General features: G+C 47.7%; 1 long non-coding RNA gene across 1 annotated transcript; it reads right to left on the bottom strand.

Moving 5' to 3' along the window:
* Positions 1-3,857: 3,857 nt before the first annotated feature.
* LOC102372279 lies at positions 3,858-5,490 on the bottom strand. The gene is made up of 3 exons (XR_323146.2): positions 5,402-5,490; positions 4,317-4,397; positions 3,858-3,948 (listed from the first exon to the last, which is right to left on the bottom strand). It is a non-coding gene; the product is annotated as an uncharacterized LOC102372279 (long non-coding RNA).
* Between the last annotated feature and the right edge of the window lie 2,223 nt (positions 5,491-7,713).

The raw sequence follows: 7,713 nt of genomic DNA, 5'->3' as shown, positions 1-7,713 counted from the left end.
GAACCCGTGCTGGTTTCCCCTCAGCATAATTTGTCCTGCCGGGCTCTCGCAAATGTGAGCCTTGATAATTTTTTCAAAGACTTTGCCAAGGATGGAGGTGAGACTGACTGGCCTATAGTTGCCAAGGTCCTCCTTCCTCCCCTTCTTGAAAATGGGGACCACATTGGCCCTTTTCCAGTCCTCCGGGACTTGGCCCACGCGCCACGAGCATTCGAATACTCCTGCCAGTGGCTCTGCAATGATGTCGGCCAGTGCCTTCAGCACCCTCGGATGGAGCTCATCCGGGCCTGCCGACTTAAAGGCATCCAGTTCCTCCAAGTGACTCTGCACCATCTCAGGGTCTACGCATGGCAGTCTGGCGCCTTGCTGCTGCCTCTCTACAATCCCAGTGAGAGACTTGTCGCGCCCCTCGCTTAGGAACACTGAGGCAAAGAACTCGTTGAGGAGTTCAGCCTTGTCCCCCCTGTCTGTCACCAATTGCGTATACATGACCCCACTGATTTGTAAATAAAATGAACACTAAGAAGATCTTTTCATGGACAGTGAGTATGGGTTCATGCAGGTGTGTGGCAGATTTTGTTAAAAAAAAATCAAACTGTTTCAAACTTTCTTTTACAATATTTGCAATTCTGTGGGTGCATCTACATGTGCAATTAATGTGAATGAACAGAATCTGTGCATCCTCTGCCTACCTGGTGGATTAGTAAACTAATCCCAATGTCACCGTCTACACATCCCTTTAAGCACAGTTATTTACTGCGCTGCTGGATACCACTTGTATCTGATGGGACTATCTGGCAGCATGGTAAATTAGTCTACTGTGCTCTAATTACTTCCCACGCATAGATGGTGACACTTTACTGCAGGGTAGGGAGGGGAGAAGAGGGCCCTTCTCCCAGTGTGGGGCTTACTGGGTGGGTGCGACAGGCATGCCTGGCAGCGTGATTCTATTCCCACTGGCAGCGATGATGTGCAGCTCCCAGTTGCATCATGGGGTACAGGTGCCCAGTGTTTGGCTAGCCAGCCAGGGAGGAGCTGGAGCTTCTCAGGGTAGGTGGTGCCAACCCTAGGCTGGCCTCCTGGGTGGGGCTGCACACCCAGAGCTGGCACGCAGGCACTGGTCTGGGCTGCTGGATGATGCTGGAGGCAACGACCATGGCAAGACATGCTACTGATGCCCTGACAAACTGTCCCCTGTTGACATTTTGTTGCTGCTGTCAGGCCACGGCAGAGGCTCCAGCAGGCTGCCCATGCTGGAAAACATGGCATGGCTCTGCCCAGGGTCCCAGGGCACAAGGATGTGATCCTGCTGCTGCATAAAGGGCATGGTCCCATGGGCAGCTCCCAACCAGTAGCTGTGGCCAGTGACATGGAGCCACTGTGCCCACAGGGTCTTGACCTTTAGGTGGCATTGGCACACTAACCAGTTGTGCCCACATTCCCACATGTGGCACACCAGGCCCTCGACATTGGAGGGCATTGGAGCACCCACCCCGGGAAAACTGGCTCTGGACCTCAGCCTTGCCTCACAGGGCAATGAGGTCCATGCTCTTGTCCTGGGACTAGTTAGGCCCTCAGGACATGGTGTGTGGCACTGCGGACAATGCCAGTGTGGTCTCCTCAGTAGCCCTCAGGGGCTGCAGGTGAGAGTCCAGGTCTGCATGGCCTGGGTAGGTGCCTGCCACAGGCGACATGTAGGGGCCCATGTCGGGGGGGCATGCTCCCCCCCACTCCCCGAGATTCTCTGAGAAGCCACTGCTGGCTTCTGTGGGAAGTTGTCACTCGCCACCCACCCTTGCTGCCGATGCCACCGCTTGCCCCCTCCCAAGCCCCCTCCCCCCCGCGCCACTCATGGTGCCTGCAGCACACAGCGCAGGTGCATTATGCAGGACAGGCAAGCAGGAGGTGGGGCTGGTCCAGGGGCCAGTGCCAGGGGTCTAGGCAGGCTGCAGCAGCTGGCTGAGGGCCAGCGCTAGCACAGAACCAGGAGTCACCACAGTATTTTAAAAGCCAGGCTGGGGCAGGCGAAGAGCTGTCCCTGCCCTGGGGCTGAAGCAGCTTTGAGCTCCATGGCTCTGGAGCTAGCCTGACAGTGGGCCCCTGGTGGAGGGAATGACCAGCAGCAAATTTGCTCCTGGTCAGTGCCTACATGTGCAATATTGCACAGTAACTACAGCGCAGCTAATTTGCTACCTACAAATGCAGGGAGCAAATTAAATGCACAGTAGACTTACTGACTGTGCAGCAAGTTCCTGCATGTGTAGACAGTGACACTTTACCATTCAATCATTTAGTCTACTGCGTGTTAAAACATCTTGTGTAGACATTCCCCTTTAGGCTTTTGCACTAGAAGCACATGTAGCACAAGGGGCCAATTAGTAATAACATCACATGAGCAAATCTTTGCAGGACTGAGGCCTTAGTGACTTAGAAGTCACCAGTGTGTAATTATTTACCTTATCATGATCTTGATTATCTCAAGATTGATAAGAAAAATTCTTAAACCCATTACTACAGTGAAATAGTATGGTGACACTGTTCTAAGTATTTATGTTGACTGTTACAGTTTTGCCTAACTTTACATCTTCAAAACTTGCCATATTAAGATTTGTGAAATGCCTGGAGGACCAGTATGTAAATCAAACCTTGATACTTTGACTTCTGACTTACAGGAAGGAATCACAAATTTCAAGAAAGAATTTGAGGAAAAGATCAGTATGGCTACAAAGTAAATGTTTTAGAGTCACCCCTTCTGCAGACACAGCCCTACTTAAAATGTCCTGCACATGTTGTCCTAACTCCAGACATTATTGTTAGTCAGGTCCTCAAAGAGCTTACCAAGATTTTCTGTAAACAGAAAGTGAGGACTTGGGGACAGATTCACAGTTGGTATAAACAGCCATTGTTACATTGACTTAAATAAAACAGAATCTTCCTCACTAAAGTATGCTAAAAAGGTCAGTATGCCAACACTTCTTAGCAAGTCAGGAAAAAGAAGAGACAGAGATTTAAAAGTCCAAGGCCATCTTTGTTTTGAACTTCTTCATCACTAACTTTTAATCTGGTCTGATTAACAACCAAAAATCCTTGATTAGCAACTTCCTGGATTAGAATAGGTCTCTGCCATATTCCTTAGCAGAACTTTGAAACTCTTGAAACAAAGACAGTCCCTGAAAAATTAATTACAGGATTTCATGTGGAACTGGAGTTGGTTAAATAGCATTATTTATTGCATACTGCAGTCACTAGTTAAATAATTAATTTAATGAATGTCAGTATATTCTAAATGAAAAATTATTTTGAATCCTCTGACAGAGCTACGCTGAATGTTGCAGGACAGAACAAGAATATATCAGAAATTTTAAGCATACTCCAATCTACCTGCCCCACCCTCCAGAGTAGGCTGGGTAAACCCCAGAGGGAACTCCCTCCCCTCCCTTCTCCCCTTCCCATTCTGAAGACAGCACTGGGGGTGGGCCAGGGGTGCATGAGCCCAGCCCTACTCTGGGTGCACACTGACAGAAGTTAATGAAGGCACTCCGCTTTGGAGCTCCTTCACCTGAACCCTCATGTAAGGAGGGTTCAGATTGTCATGCAATCAGGCACTTTTGAAGCACTCTGCAGCCATGCACTTCTGTCACTTCAGGGGGCTGATTGCACAACAAAACATCACTTTTGTCAGTGCTGCAAGAGAACCTTTTCATCTGGATGTGCAACATCTGAGGAGCTGAGTAAAATCAACTAGCAAAAGATTAGGTCCTTCAGAGTAAGGGAACACCCACAAGCATTTCTAGGTTCTGGCAGCTGACCTGGAAGAAAGGCAGGCAGGAACTCTGCATTCTTTTCAGTCTTTTTCCTTTTTTTATTCTTCTTAGGCCAGTTGTGTATTTGTGGTCGAGCAGGTCAGGGGTGATAGATCTACTATACATCCTGGGGACAATGGTGAGGCTAGGTAAGAAAAAAGACAAATTCAAGAAGCAAAGAAAGTAGAAGAAAGAGAACAATAAAAAGGCAAGGATAAAATACTAAAGTAAAGGCAGTGTGATTAAATTGGTGTTAACATAGGCCCAGATTTGGAAAACTTAACTCTGATGGGGAGCACTTTACTCCATAAATAGTTACACTTAATAGAGTAGCATTATTTGGGCAGTAAACTACTATAAGTAGAAGTGTCAGAATCTACCAATTAGAGATATAGTGATGGGTCTTTTAAAAAAAACCCTGTATTTTAATATACAGCTTTAAAAACATGGAAACAGAGTGCTGGAAAGATTATATACAAGAATGTGTTAATATGAAAGAGGCAAAGGTCTAACCTGCGCTGCTCTCCAATTAGTAGCTTGCCAAGACTTTCCAAAAGCCAAACTATTTTCTTGTGATTGTACTAAGGAAGCCATCTGAAAGACAGATTTTTTCCCCCTTCAGGGTATATATTTCAGCAACTGAAATGTTATTTTAGCTCATACATCTGTTCAATAACCAGATTAAAATTACTATGAAACAAAGTTAAACCCATAACAAAAACAAAAACCTGATAGTCAGACTTTTATTTTGGCACAAGAAATAAAGGTTATTTTTCTTCCTCTGGTATATTACTTGTCTAAATAACGTCAGGAACGACATTAAAAGAACTTCCACGGTAGAGAGAAGGAGCTATTACTATGTTCCAAAGTAAAAGGTTGAAAGATGAATGCCTTTTAATATAAAAGTTTCCTAGCAACCTGTGTTCCTTAGCTAGAATTTATTACAAAAATGGTGATGCTCTCAGAATTGCATCTGTAATCCAGTGTTTAAACCAGTCACCACACTATATTGTTCTTTATTTGCCTTCACATCCCAATCTCCTTTTCCCAGGCTCAGCTTTGCACTTTCTCCCATTTCAGTCTTGTACATGAAACCATTTGTGTGGTCTTATCTACCAGATCTCTCTTCCATCTTTCTTCAAATCACTTTTTCTCATTAATAATCCTTCCTCCTGAACTGTGGTTCTTGAGGTGTCTTATATGGACTGTAACCTCTTAAGGGTATGGCACTCTTATCTGCGTCTATAAAGCAATGTAAATGAGCAATACTATCCTAGTAAAGCAGCAGTCTACAAATCTGCACCATCAACTTGTCCAATATGCTTTGTGCACAACAGCAGGTGCACGCTGGGGTGTCTTATGCAATAGGAACACAATCTTAGACTCAGAGGAATAAAAGCAGCAAAAGCTTTGTGAAGCCAGTTTCCTTGTGGCCTCAGGGTAAAACTGAAGCAAACACAGAAGAAACTAGCAGAATTTCTTGAAGCACAAAATGATTATTACATGAAGCATCGGAAGAATTGGTTGTTTTATCCAGGACATCCCAAAGGACAAACAAACAGAAAACAGAAGCAATAGCCAAACACCCAGCTTCTCACCTCTGCACACAGCGATGGGAAACAAACTTGCTCTGCACCATTTTGCATTACAACAACATGAAACCAGATCCACACAAATTGTTCCTCAACTCTTTCGAAAGAGGAGAGGAATTGACAAAGCTATTTAGGTCATCCATAAACTATTTTCAGAGCACTGACCACATTAGTAGACAGTGTCTTGCAGACAACCTGCTCTGATAGTCGTGAGCATAGACTAGTTTCCTCTCCCAAGATGATCCATACCAGCCTGTAATGAGGAAGGGAAGAGGGGCTCTGTCCTTTTTTTAAGGAACACTTCCACGCCCCTTCCATGGTTCTCTAAAGTTCCAGTGGTCTGAAGTACCTGATGGTCTCAGGAAGGGCAGATACTTATTGGTGGAAAGTGCTCCTGGCAAATTCATTTGTATTTGGGGAAAACTGTTACAGGGCCAAGTCTCATAGTGCAAAGTGGGGGAAGGCTAACAAGGGAGAATGTTACTGTAGTAAAGCTAACATATATTTGACTTCCACACGTCTAATAGGGGCCACACAAGCAAGAAAAATACCAGATCTGTTTAGTGCTCCCACCTGGAAAAGTGCCAGCTGGAAGAAGCTGGTTCAAGGCTGCAAGTGGTCTGACTTAATTAGCACAGCCCCAGAAGGAGGGCTGCTAGACTCCTGGGCCTAGGAAAAAGCAGCAGTCTGCCTGGCTTATACACATAGTGCCCTTCTGAATTTGGGAAAAGAGGTCAGCCAGAATTAGCAGTCAGGCCCCAGAAGCAGTGTTGAGTTTGAGGGCCCCGGAAGAGTTTAATAATCTGGATTTAAAAAGGTTAAAAAACAAGCTACACAAAGGGAAGCGATCTTGTTCCCCAGTCTGGGAACACATTATGGCAGGATCCTAGAAGGAACTGGGGCTGTGGACCTGCAGGGCTATGTTTTACCACAAGGGGGAAGTGCTTTGGGCTGGTGTCATCTTACAGCTCTTGTCCAACTCTTGGAACTGCTCATAATCAGGGATCCTGAGTTCTCTGTTAAAAAATCCTACATTTTCTGATTAAAACCCCCCAAATCCACATTTTTCCATTATTAAAACGAAATGCCTCTTGATATATAGGTATCAGTGAACACAATGTTTTATTGATATATTTACAATGTTAAGCAATTCAGAAGCCTCAATCATTATAATAAAATAAATTCTAAATGTCTCTATATTTTGGCATTTGATTTTTTTTTTTATATCATGGAAAATCAAAGCTCCCCTTGCCCCCTTTGCTTACCAGGACATGGATCCAGCTGCACCTGTCCACCCCCTGCACTGCTTTGCGGTGCTGAGCTGCCCTGGCATGCCAGTGCCCTGCCCATGCCATTGTCCCTCACTCCCAAGTCTCACCCCCCCAAGCCCTAACAGTGCCCCTCACTCCATGAACAGCGCATGCCCCTGGTGGCTGGGGGGGCACGGCTGTGCTACTGCTGGCAGGAGTTCAGTGGCAGCGGGAGCCTGGCGGTGGTGAGCAGGGAGCTTCTGCAGACGCCACCAGCACTGGTGGTGGTGGCAGCAGAGGGGGGCAAGGTGAGAACTGATCATGGGTTGGCGGCCACCTGCAGGCATTGCTGGCAGTGTTGGTGGCACCCAGGGGCAATCACGGACCACCCACAGATGCCACCATCAGCGGCGCCTTTTTGCAGAGGGTGCGCCGCCACACTCAGGGGCTGCGCATGCACCTGCATGCACCATCTATGTGCTGCCCCTGCCTCACTCCCACCCTGCAGCCCCTGTCCACCCCCCACCACTCACTCTCTTCTAGCAGTTTCTGCCCCCAACGTGGGTGTGTGGGGAAGGGTGTGTGTGTGGGGGGCAGGGGCTGAGTGGGGCAGGGAGTGGGTGTGTGGGGCAGGGGTACATGGATATAGGCAATGCCATTGATGATGCACTGGGTGGGCACAAGGGGGCATGTACCCTCCTAGATTTCTGCGTCAACAGCAGGGCACAGGGCATGGGGCTGCAGCCTAGCAGACTGGCACTGGGCAGGAACCACCTCCATGGCCCTGTGCATGGGACCCTGTGCAGGAGGGTGGAGCAGGGCAGGGAGACTTGGTGCTGCCACGGTCACCGCCAGGAGCCCCACACCAGTTGCACCACCATGGCTGCCAAGGTGAGGTGCCCCCACCCACTGCCACAGTGGGGAAGAGGGGGCATAACTTTGTGCTGCTGCCATCACTGCTGCCCCTGCTACTGTTGGGTGGGCAGGGGGTGCCTCACCTTGGCAGCCATGGCAGCATGGCTGGCACAGGGTTCCTGGTAGTGGTGATGGCAGAACTGAGTCTCCCCA

The sequence above is a fragment of the Alligator sinensis genome, unplaced genomic scaffold (assembly GCF_000455745.1).
Source record: "Alligator sinensis unplaced genomic scaffold, ASM45574v1 scaffold391_1, whole genome shotgun sequence".
NCBI lineage: Eukaryota > Metazoa > Chordata > Crocodylia > Alligatoridae > Alligator > Alligator sinensis.
This window is presented reverse-complemented; position numbering and strand designations above follow the sequence as displayed.